A 13,646-nucleotide genomic window follows, 5' to 3' on the forward strand; every position below is an offset into this window, starting at 1 on the left:
AAAATAAGTTGTCACTGTTCCAATCCAATTTGTAATGTAATGGTTTGTAATAACACTTTTTTTTTATTTGATTCTTAATGTAGAAATTTGATTAGATACATACCTATGAACGTCACTTGCGACTTTGTCTTGCAGGCACAAAATAGTGAATTCAACTAAAGCAAGGCTAAAGCTATTGAAATGAAGTTCCGGTTTGGGAATCAGTGATGAAAATTGCATGCGAATGGATTATCACTTCAGGTAAGTCGTACTTTAAATTTAAATCTTAATTTGTGTAAATACTGAAACAATTCAATACCTACTCTTTATAACTTTATTTTTACTTCCTGTCAATCTGAACTGAAAACTATCATGCGCACGAATATGTATGTTATTTATGTTAAAACCAGAGTGATACTCTTAAGTATTTTTTGTCAAACATGATTTGGTAGTTTCAAAAAAGTAAATGGAATTCCTGTTGTTTAGATTCAGATTTATTTATTAAGCAACATACGATTGCATTACAAATAACATTCATGTCAATATATATGAATCTATATTGTGTTCTGCTTCCTCGCGTTGTCCCGGCATTTATGCAACGGCTCATGGGAGCCTGGGGACCGCTCGACAACTAATCCCCAGAATTGGCGTAGGCACTAGTTTTTACGAAAGCGACTGCCATCTGACCTTCCAACCCAAAGGGTAAACTAGGCCTTATTGGGATTAGTCCGGTTTACTCACGATGTTTTTCTACACCGAAATGAATCTATGTATATTGTGAACGTCAAAATAAATCTAGCTATTCCTAAAACGAAAAACCAATAGACATCAATATTTAGAATTTATTTTATACCTATAAAAAACTAGGCAAGTGTGAGTTGGACTCACGCACGAAGGGTTCCGTACCATTATTTATAAAAACGGCAGAAAAATCAATGCGAAAGCGTCATTTTTCAGCATACTGCGCTAAACGAAGCTGCCGCTCTCCGGCTCCATCAAACAGTTAATAGTATACACACCTCGGGAAGTCAATAAGAAAGCCTCAGATCACATGTTTCCATTACATCACTTCAATTACATCTGATCTGAGACAATTCTTACTTTACTGCCCTAGGTACAGTCGACGCAAAAAAATACAGTCTTGCATCCTTCTCTATAAAAAGGTGACGCACATATTTGTCAAATCTAACCTTTAATAACATGACAATACGAGTCAAGGCACGCATTGTTGTGAATAACATAATCTATATGAGAATGCTTCCAATTTCATAAAGAAGAAGGACATTCAAGAATGTTTTCGAATGGTCTGTTGATGTTGGTTGCCCAAGTTCTATAACTGTCTGTTGTAGACTTATTCTTGTCAAGTCAACATGCAGGTTAGGAAAACTGTATCTATAAGTATTGTTATAGAACTATTTAACAAATATATTTTCTTATTTCAGGAACCAGTCTCTAGCTACTAGAAGTAACAATATAGTATGGGGCAAGACAATGAGATGAGATATGGTCAATGCATCTCATTACCCAATTAAAATATTTTGAGGTAAAAATAGTAACAATTTTTATACCTGCCTCAATGGATACAGACACAAGCTACGAAAATCTTTTTAATATAAATAAATCCTCATAAAAAAGAAACACTTGACAATGATTTTTTTTTTCTCCCTCAATGATGTCTACTCAATTGCTACGACCAATATTATCTCCATCCAACTCTAAAACCACTGAACTGATTTAGATAAAATTTGCTATGGAGATAGTTATTTAGATAGAGGATTATCTATTACATCTACTTACGAATGAAGACAAATTTCATAGTAAAGTTGTTCATTAGTAGTATGTGTGTATAGACTTCAATCTTAGCAAACATATCCCTTAGTAGTCTACCAGTTTCCATAATAAATGTATCTCACAATAGTACACATTTTTTTACCGAATATTCGGCGCTTCGGTCTACGGTGTGGCCGAACATTCGGTATTCGGCCTAAACCACTATTCGTGGCATCTCTAGTTATGAGCCCTTTCCATAATAGGTCATCTACTTAGCATATTAGTAGTGTTCTACACATAGTATAATAATAAAAAAAGTGTATCTTCGCATATTGCAGTCGGATTGTTTAATCCGCCGTATTACACTACGGCTAGTTGTTATCAAAAACAGGGCCGTTTTGAATTGCGGCAGTTCATTAGCCAGATTGTCATTGTGATACTTTCGTCAATAAGGCGGCCCACGTTTAGCCGCATCGCATTGTACTCATTGACATATATCTAAGGACGGGCCTTATAGGCACTAAGAATGGCGCTAGTTCAGTGGTGTCACTCTCGAATTCGAGCCAATCGTGCAGTCTAACGCAACTAGTTGCGCCCAATCGCGCGCGTGATGCAAACTCATCAACCAATCGCGTTGCGGCGTTAGACTGCACGATTGGCTGGAATTCGTGTGCGTGACACCGCTGTACTGGCCCCATTCTTATTGTCCGTAAGGCCCGTCCTTAGATATCGTCAATGATCGTACTACTATTTAGATTGTAGGGTGACCAATGACCATACTTACAAAATAAAACGGCATTCAATACGGCTAATTGTTGAACCGCCGCATTTCAAGACGGCCCTGTTTTTGATAACGGCTAGCCATAATGTAATATGGCGGATTATACGATCCGACTCAAAATAATATATTATTTCAACGGCCAACTAGTCGGTAGTGACTCTGCCTACGAAGCAGAAGGTTCCTGGTTCGAATCCTGATAAGGACATTTATTTGCGTGTTCATCACAAATATTTGTTCCCGAGTCATGAATATTTTCTACGTATATAAATATTTATATATAGCGATATAAATAATTATTGTAACTTTTCTAAGAACAAAATATTTTTAGTTTATATGTAGGATAACTACAGTGACATCTTTTGGTACTTATCCTTAAACAATCCAGCTATCTCGTACACTGGTAAGAAGTTAAACTGGCGCGATAGATGGCGCTTAAAATAAATCTCGCGATATTACATCGATTTTTTTCCGCATCGATTAATTATGTTTAAATGGCCTTTTTAAAAGGTTTTTTTGTTGTAATATGCCAATCAATTGGAATTATACACGTTTGGTTGATAATTGGAGAGATTTCAATTAAAATAAATACCGATGTAGGCCAAATGGTGCTCTGAGTGACATCTCTTGATTTTCTCTGGAACTAATCGAGACTACTATGGGTTTGTGACTCTATATATATTTACTTTATGATTGGATTTAGAAAGAGCGCGCCAAGCGGGACGTTTTGGAAACTCAAAATCCTATACAAAATGAGACTTAACGCAAACGCGTTCGTCACGTTATGATGTCGATCAAATTTACACTAGGGGTACTGATACTACTTATATTATATGACAGTTTATTTGACCGATCTGTCAGTAGTAAAATTGAGCCGCTTAACTTAACTCGGATAAATATAACTGTCAGATTTTGGTATTAAGAAAAGGTAATAGGGTAGATATTTCCTAAGAAGGTAGAGTGGATTTATCCGAGTTTGAAGTTAAACGACTCAATTGGCCAACGAAATACCATTTTAGTATCTGGAATACAAAAACGGCTATTTAAATCTAAAAGCTATTCCAATGTTAAATTTATCGGCCTCTAGAAACGTTCTAGTATTTTATATTCCATACTGATATTCTAAAAACATTTTATATCGGCGTTCAATCGCATTATGTTACATCACGCCATTTTGCCTTTAGGTAATCCGCCATTTTGGCGTGACTACACTATCAAAGCATTTTACTGACAAGCCGAGCCACAAAGTGCAGAGTACCCGACGCGCGCCCGCATTTTAACTGGAAAATTACTCTGCTTGCTTACATACTCTGTGTGCACTTACAATGTATGAGATTAAATGTTTGGCGACTCGGCGGGAGGTGAATTCGGATTTTAATAATATTATATTGTTTATATAATCTGATGTTCACCTCGCCTGCACTTTAGTGCGAGAGAGACGCAATGAAACTCCTGTAAAATCAGGATCGTATTTTTTTTAAAACGACGACGGTGGCAAACAAGCATACGGTCCGTCTGATGGTATGCAGTCACCATAGCCTATGGACGCCTGCGACTCCAGAGGTGTTACAAGCGCGTCGCCGTCCCTTTAAAAATCTGTACACTCTTTTTTTTAAGAACCTCATACTGTAGACCCTCGGGAAAAGCTCAGCAGGTAGCTCATTCCACAGCTGGAGCGCCCGCGGAAGAAAGTTCCTCTTAAACCGAACAGTGTGCGACCATTTAGGTTCTAGGGTGTGAGGATGAACAATTGAACACCCTGCTGTAGCCGTGGGCATCATGTCACACAGTTCTTCAGAGCACAGCCCATTGTACAAGCGGTAGAACACACAAGGAGGTAGTCTCTCCTTAGGCTTTAAAGTTCAATACCGCTTGTGAGTTTGGGATCGTCGACGATTCGTACAACACGCCTTCGGACTGACTTTTGCCTTTTTTGACCGTATGTTTATGATTGTAGTTCGCTTTTTTCCAGCTGCAATAAATATTACCTATGTCGACGTGGTTTAGGTACAGTTGGAATTCGAGAGACTTAAGTGTAAAATAAAGTCAGAAAATGTGTGTATGTGCTTACAGCAGCCAATTTTTCTAGTAAATCTCTATATAATGCCCAATTCTATATAGAAATTTCTCTGTAATTTGGCAGTTAGGCGGAGGATAGTAATCTTCAAGCTGAGTATACAAGGTGTAACAAAAGTAGTGGAGATCCATTTGAGGACATATTTCGTCAAGTGACACGCAAAGCTCACTAATTACTAAAAAATAATTAAACAAAAATCAACCATATTTTAGTTATATAGTTCATTATGGCTATATACTTGTGATGGTAATTAGTGAGTTTTGCTTGTCACCTGTCGATTTGGTATCGTGTTCTAATTAGGCTAAAATAGAAGACATTTTTTCACACTAATTTTTTTTTGTGTTAATGTCGTCCAAGTCGACCACCTCTCCATACAGAGGCCAAACATTTTTCGCGTCAAAATGTTTTCTTTTACTTTTTCCCAATCTGAAAAATATGCCCTTAAACAGATCCCCACTATTGTTGTTACACCTTGTATACTGACCGATGTCGTAAAGTTTTAGATGGTTCCATTTAATTTTATCTAATTATAAATTCTACGCGCGTGGACTCCGTTGGTTAGGCCACCTTGAGAGAATGGACGAAGATCGGAACGTGAAAAGAGCGTACCTGGGTTGCCTAGCAGGAAGACGTCCTATCGGACGCCCTAGGTATCGCTGGAGCGACATGGTGGAGGCGGATCTGCGCGAGCTTCGAATCGACAATTGGCGAGAGGTCGCACAGGACCGAGAAAAGTGGCGCTGTCTTGTGTCGGAGGCCAAGTCTCATTTTGGGTCGCTGAGCCAACGGAGTAAGTAAGTATAAATTCTACGCAGACGACGATCATTATTCAAGACACAACAAAGTCAAAGTACACATGTGAACTTACTGTCTAACAAGATGAGACTAGGTCATAGCATAAATTATTTGTCTACAGTCCTTTAGACGCCTTTGGCAGTTGAGAGACTAGCCGTATGCAAATGCCATTAGGCTGGGGAGACCCCAAAGATCAAACAGACGGACGTGGTTTCTAGTTTACTTCGGGACTTTAAGAAAAGTCAATATATTTACTGTAACAATATATTGATGTGTTTTTAGTAGTCACACTACTTCATTTATAAACTGAATTAGATGTCATGTAAGGAAAAGTGACGGCCTGATTCGAACTCAGTGTCAAAAGTGACGTTTCTTGAAAGAAAAGTTGTTAAATTTGAAAATTTTTTGTTTTGTAAAGTGTTCTTTGACACTGACATATTTTATCCGATCCATATCGTATCTAGACCTAATAATTGATGTATCTTAAAGTTCGAATTAGGCCGTAAGCCCTAGAGTGTGGCAGGGGCCGGATTCGAATAATTGTCTTCAGCTGCTAAGACTTTTTTAAGCATATAACATCTATTTCAGTTCAAAATATATTAAGGGTTAAAAAAACACTGTATCTAAATATATAATACTTATGAACAGGGCCCGAACATTTCATGCCGTTGACGCAAAAATGGCGTATTTTAAAATACAGGGAGTTTATTTAAGGTAATTTACCTATTGACGCGTAGAAAAATAAATACTTTTCACGGAAATATACTGTAAAACAATGCATTTAATAAACTAATAATCTATTATTTAGTTGAGTGACCACAAGATGAAAGTCAGTTAGAAGTTTCTGTACTGATTGACAAGTATCCATATCAATTAACTAAAGAGGTTGACAAATTATTACTTATTACGAAAATACTAATTGGAATCATACTCTATGTTAGCGTGAAATGTACGGGCCTTGCTCGTGAATATCTGTCAATATACGCCATGAGCGCGACATTTCAAAGTCAATCCTCGCTAACATTGGATATCTACCAATAGTCGTGTTAGCTCAGCACACAAGTACACGCACCGCTTGGTAACGCTACCATAAGGCCGTATCTCGATGGAGCACGTATGGAGATACATTGGCTATCTCGACCAATAGTCTTGTTAGCTCTGCATATAAGCACACGCGCCGCTTTTCCACGCTACTCATAATCAAAAAGCCGTATCTCGATGGAGCACGTATGGAGATACATTGGCTATCTCGACCAATAGTTGTGTTAGATCAACACATGAACACATGCGCCGCTTCGCCACGCTACCATAACCAAAAGGCCGTATCTCGATGGTGCACGTATGGTGATACATTGGCTATCTCGACCAATAGTCTTGTTAGCTCTGCATATAAGCACACGCGCCGCTTTTCCACGCTACTCATAATCAAAAGGCCGTATCTCGATGGAGCACGTATGGAGATACATTGGCTATCTCGACCAATAGTTGTGTTAGATCAACACATGAACACATGCGCCGCTTCGCCACGCTACCATAACCAAAAGGCCGTATCTCGATGGTGCACGTATGGAGATACATTGGCTATCTCGACCAATAGTTGTGTTAGATCAACACACGAGCACACGCGCCGCTTGGCCACGCTACCATAACAAAAGACCGTATCTCGATGGACCACGTATGGAGATACGACGTTTTGGAATAAGGGGGTTCAGCTCATTATACAGAAGCTGTAGACCACCTGTCGTAGATTATGCATAATGCATTTACGAAGCGGTCACACACATCGCTCGTGCAGTTGCCACATTACTATGTTATTGTATAGTATAGGTATACAGATATGATACATGTAGATAGCAACATTCTTTCTAGCTTCTTTGCGGTTAAACTATTAACTGATTTTGGACTAGTTATGTGGTAATCGCTCCCATTGCACATTAGAACCTCACAAATTAGGCTAAAATACGGATTGCCGTGTTTATTATATTATTTTTCAACACACTTGCTAGCAACGTACTTATTCAATCAACCAATCATGTTTTACACGTAGCAGCTATGATGTACCTTTCCGGCGTACGATATTTAAAAACATAACTACCTAAATACAATTAATTTACAATTAAAATACATGTTACAAACAGAAGAATTCAAATAAATAAACAAATGTCAAACCTTACATACTCTACCTTCAATTACTAATAACAATATACAGCCAGTTTAATATTAAATTACATTTAGGAATAATATAACAAATCCATGTCAATATATTTATATACTACTATCACATAGAAAATCTTGAGCATTATAGTAACATTTTTCCAAAAGAAATTTGACCAACAACCATTTAAATTTCTTATTGAACTGTCTTTAGGCTCATAATCCTAGATATTACATACATACGCGTGTTTATTTCATTATAATATCGCACTCGTGTGATCTTCTTCTTTAGTGTCGAGGTTCCCCTAAACAGTGGATGCCCTGAAAGCAGCAGTGCTGACGGCCCTGACCGTCGCGTCCCTCAGGTCAGATTCCGAGCAGATTTCGTGTGATAATGTATAATTATCCGATCGAGTTAAAATTGTAACTAAATAATCGCTAATAATATATGGAGACTTGCTCTGTCCTCTGTTACGAATATCCATCTGTCTCACTAACGTGTGGTAACAGCGAGTGTTAATACTCCATCTAGTAGGCAGTAATCTGCAGCAGCGAACACTGAAGCTTCGCGCTTGTACGGGCTTGCTTTGAACCGAAATAGTCTGTCAGCCTCAGACCAAATTGCTACGAGAAATTATTTAGTAACGCGAGATGTGACCTACATTAACTTTAGAACGCGGATCACTGTTGCCTTGTTTAGGCAGATTTTAGGTTGCGACTTATCTAAAGTTGTGTTATTTTTGTAACTAATAAGCAAACCCCGTTTATCAATTCACTAAAAATCGGGGATGGCAAAAGTAGCTACCACAGGGAACCCTAACTTCACCCTTGATACTTAATTTCGCTCAAGGAAAACATTGAAATAATAATTTATACAAGAAAAATATATCCATTGAATTCGCAATAAAATGAGCTGCGTAAAAATACTTTAAATGTGCCTACTTAAAAAGATAAAAATTCTAAAATAATTTGTCTTCGCAACCTGTCCCCAACTTCGTCTTATAATTATACAATTATCCATGAAAATACTGCATTTTGGGGCTCTCTAAAAAAATGATGAGGCGAAGTTAGGAGGCGAGATTAGGCGGAGTTAGCAGTAATAGATTTAGAGTATTCTACTGTTGAACTTATGTAGTTTGGCAAGCCATTTCCATCAGTAGAAAAGGGGACAAATTTAAAAAACTTACGCGCGAAGTTCATTTCGCCCCCTTCACTCCAAAGTGACAAAGTGGGTTTACCAGAGTATAATTAATCGGGATATAAATCATTTTTGGCAAAAGAAATTATACTACGTTGGTGGCAAACAAGTATACGGCCCGCCTGGTGGTAAGCAGTCTCCGTAGCCTATGGACGCCTGCAACTCCAGAGGAGTTACATGCTCGTTGTCGACCCTAGCCACTCCGCACCCTCGTTGAGCTCTGGCAACCTTACTCACCGGCAGGAACACAACACTATGAGTAGAGTCTAATGTTATTTGGCTGCGGTTTTCTGTAAGGTGGCGGTACTTCCCCAGTTGGGCTCTGCTCTAGATCTGGAATGACATCCGCTGTGCTGTGCCCTACCACACAAAGCGAGATGACATTCACAATGCCCATAATTACCTCTCTTACGCTGAACGAACGTCAATAAATTTTCTGACTAGTTCCAAAGTCCAAAGTCGCTAATTAATTTACAGTATTGTGCCTGTAGCGGCTAATTCGGTGACAGTAGTCAAACTGTTCGACGTTAGTCTAGATAAATATGTAACTTTAATTAAGTCTAGTTTTCATAGTACCTTGTTAGATCGTGTCATTCACGAAGACGCATGCCTTGAATCGTATTGGCATATGTTATTAAAGGTTAGATTTGACGAATCTGCGCGTCATCGTGGATGACACGAACTATATTAATTTTATAATGATTGATGCCGTAGTAATTACCATATTTGGAAAGTTATTTGATTTAATCATATTTTAGAAGCAAAATCACTCAGAAAATTGTTAACGCATTTACTGTCAGCGTGAGTTACTCGCTACGTTCGTAAATAGCCGATAACTAGCGATTGCAATCCGGTCCGGCGGATCCGGTTATCCGGCACTTTTAAGGAGCTAAGGATCCGGTTAAAATCAGCGGATCCAGTCCGGATGTAAACATTTATTTTTACTTATTTATCGTATGGCGTTTACACACTGGTTACATACATATAAAAAACTTAATTCAAAATTTACATTTCTGCAGATAAATACTCGCATCTTTTGTCAGGTGTTTAAAATCCTCAGCTGGTCCGTTGTATTTCGTGACGGGGCACTCGAATACCATGTGCTGCACCGTCTGCTCTGGGTGTCCACATTCGCACGCCGCAGACTCGCTCCACCCCCACTTGTGCCAGAGGTAAGCACAGTTACCGAAGCCAGTTCTGAGGCGGTTAAGTCTGCACCATATTTCTCGGCTTTCCGTGAACCCTTGAGGCCGTTTCCCTGGGTCTAACTAAATTTTTGTTTACAGATCCATCTTTCTGGTATCAGTCCAGTAGTTTCGGAGCAAATTGGCTGTGATAGACAGACACACAGACCTTATAAGGGCTCAGTTATTGATATTTAGTACTTATACTTACTACACCAACAAATTTTCCAAAATACAAAGAAAAATGCTAAAAGTTTTTAGGGTTCCGTACCTCGAAAGGAAAAAACGGAACCCTTATAGGATCACTTTGTTGTCCGTCCGTCCGTCTGTCTGTCTGTCTGTCAAGACCCTTTTTCTCAGGATAGCATGGAGGTATCAAGCTGGAATTTATATCAAATACTCAGGTCTACTGTCCCTTGGAGCTGTGAAAATTTTTTTACTTCTAAGCCTACGCAATCAAAAGATACAGCCAAATTTTCGACACTCGCAAGGGAATCAAAACCTACTTCCCGTGAACTCGGTATCTTGAAATTTGGTACGAAGAAACGTCTTATAGCACGGATAAAGGAAAAATTGCGAAAACCGTAAATTTTTAGTTACATCATTTAACGCATTCACTGCCAGGGGGCGTGGCCTAGGAACAAACTTGTATGACGGTGAACGCATATATGCGTCCGTGGCAGTGAATGCGTTAATAATATATAAGTACCTACAGGTTTTTACGGAACCCTCGGCGCGCGAGTCCGACTCGTACTTGACCGGGTTTTTTCTATAATTATAATTTATTCGTTTAAAATCCGTACCCAAACCAACATCACATTTCTGCTATAAATAACATACATTATAATAAAACAGGAGCTTACAGCTAAATAAATTTAAGGACCCACAACTCTGTTTACTAACTTTATGAACAATAATGAAATTCCCAAGGTAAAAAGTTCTAACGGTTAGCGTGTACCTGAGCGTGTATTCTAATTGCTGTGAGAATGGTGAATTAAGTTTGCGGACGAACCATTGTAATATGACATCGGGTTATTTAAGGTGTCACTTGGCTGCTTATGCACGCTTACACAAGGAGTCCCCATTTTATATTAAAGGTGTATTGAGCACAACTATCCCCCTACGTTAAATTTTTTCGACTTTATATTATCCTAAGGTTAGGAACTTGGCCGCCGCGCCGCGCCGCATCGCATTCGCGAGTCATCGCCCACGTAAGTCGCGCTGTTAGGGGCATGACCTATTGTTTTATTTATTTAAACTTTATTACACAAATTTCCAATTTTTTTTACAAATGGCGCCTTAAGGCATTCTATACCAGTCATCCATTGGGCTAAACACAGACAGTTTGGTACAGGATTGCAAAAAGTTGGTATGACAATAAACAGAAGTCGAGATAACTATGATAATTTATACGTTCACATCTTTATCTCGAAGTACTTACCTGCAAAGCACTGCAACTTGAAAAATACAATGAGTAAACATTACACAACATTTGTGTACATTATGCGTTCGTACTTGTTACTTTTTACTTTTGCTATATGAATTTAACTCTACCTCTCATTTTACCCTTAATACGAATGACCTATAAGAACCTCCCAGAATCGATGCCCTTTACTTATAAGACGAAACCGTACATTCATTATTTGGCGTTGCCCTTGATATTCGTGCTTTGTCGATTCACCATATTAGTTCCGACTTAGTTTTCGAAACGCCCGTACTCCCAAAGCTTTGGAATGGCAGTAATAGCACCCTAGCTTAACAAATTGTTTGTTTACGGTCCACACTAGACAACTTTCCTGCATGAACAGCCAGAATGTCGTATCTACAGTTATCAATCACAACTTCACGTAAATATCTCGCAACTATTTTGGGACTACGTTTTGCATTTATATACCTACTGCGAGTAATTTCCGTGCGATTCCGATGAAACATATGACTTTTTGGACACGAATCTTTGCATGTGCGGTGCGACCGCAATTAAAAGTTTGTACGTAATCTGCTCCGCCGCCCCTGGGTAAGAATTATGGATTTTTGTCTATTAATCTCATAAAAAAATATTTACTTGAATATACTAACTGTATAATATTATTTGTATTTTATTTTAGTTTATATTGTATATTAATAGCCTATTTGGTATCCCACTGCTGGGCAAAGACTTCCGCCTCGATCTCCATACGTCTCGGTTTTGAGCAATCTCCGGCCATTTTAGTTTAGATAATGAGGCAAGCGTGGAGCCGAAACCAACAAGTAGGAGCCCATTTGACACTAATCAGATGTAAGGGATACACCGAGTGGATGCTGCCCTTGCCCGTGTCATGGGACACACGCAGATGCAGCACCCGCTAGGGTGTAAGGGCTAATGGGAGTTGATGGAATCTAAAAATTAACTAGGCCATTGGGTTAAAGCGATGGACTAAATACTGGGCTATAGGATAAAAACCAAAGCCTACCTAATATAATGGTATACAATTTAGCATTTTATCAATATACCAACAAATTAGAAGATATTTAAAGTTCGAATTGGTTTCATGTTACTCCTCGGCACCTGCGACACCTGCTCTATTGAACCGTAACTTTTCCATTTCTGTTACCTTGTTGCGTTACTCTTCACTAGTAGCGGAAGTTTCATCTAATGTCTTTGTCGAATCTTTTCTGTTACTTGACTTGAGACTTGAAAGTTTGTACCATCGTATTTTCGAGTATCTATCCTTTTATTATCTAATTGATAAATAAATAAAATTAAGCTGAAGACCAGTATAGTGCCTGAGGGTTAGCTCACGTATTGTGATAGCCTGGTGAAGAGCTTATTATAGAAATGATCCTATGAAGTAAATGTTTGTTATAGTGAAATTTTTCAATATGTCCTGGCTAGTAGAACTCTTGAGAATCATTCATACATTTAACGCAATTCTAACTTTACTATCCTTCCACCGCATAATGCGAGATCTTAAAAACCCAAGTTCCATCTAACACATACTAACCCAACAGAGTGAATTTAACTTTGGCCAGATTTGAGCAAGATGCAAATTCTACTTTAACCCTCTACAAGATAAACTACAGCAAACGGGTCTGAAGTTTAAGAATGCGGGTCACAGGGGGTATTTGTAACAGCTCGGGTCAAAGGCGAAGTAACAAGGTAACTCTGTAATTTGACACATACTTTACAACATGATTAGACTTGCAACCGTAACAGTAAATAAAAACGTAGAAGGAAACATTCTTGCGTATGGGTCATTTGACGAGAAAGTTATTAGAAATTGATGTGGTCCCCACCACCAGTACGAGAAAAACAAACAAAGAAAAATGTGCATGGAGTGTGTGAGACAAAGAAAAAGAAGTGAATGATTACAAGCTACGAAGTCTAGTGACGAAAAATGCTTCGGATCTCTCTAATAATTGGTATAAGGACAAGGGATGATAAAAGGCACATCTGGATCTTTAAAAAAGGGCAATATTTAAAAAAACTTTTCAAAATATTGATTTAATATCGATGACCGATGAAACTCGATGATCATATTTTTCGAAATAGGACTTCTGATATTATTGTTACGTTTCTGGTCGCAATAAAACTGTCTGAAGAACGTCCGTCTAAATATCTGAAAATATGTTGAAGAAACCTGCATAGGTACATCGGCAAAGAAATTCACAAACAATGCAAAATGTATAAGCTGGGGATGGAATTTGCATCTTTCCAAACCGGTATATTGCGGA

The 13,646-nt window shown here is 38.4% G+C and overlaps 1 protein-coding gene and 1 long non-coding RNA gene across 2 annotated transcripts in view; both read left to right on the forward strand.

Annotated features, from left to right (window-relative positions):
* LOC133518725 (zwei Ig domain protein zig-8-like) overlaps positions 1–13,646 on the forward strand; it is a 698,354-nt gene that overhangs the window by 651,389 nt on the left and 33,319 nt on the right. The window lies entirely within an intron of this gene.
* Positions 62–1,617, forward strand: LOC133518698 (uncharacterized). Its single transcript, XR_009799514.1, has 2 exons — positions 62–240; positions 1,422–1,617. It is a non-coding gene; the product is annotated as an uncharacterized LOC133518698 (long non-coding RNA).

Source organism: Cydia pomonella, chromosome 6 (genome assembly GCF_033807575.1).
Source record: "Cydia pomonella isolate Wapato2018A chromosome 6, ilCydPomo1, whole genome shotgun sequence".
In the NCBI taxonomy this organism is placed as follows: Eukaryota; Metazoa; Arthropoda; class Insecta; order Lepidoptera; family Tortricidae; genus Cydia; species Cydia pomonella.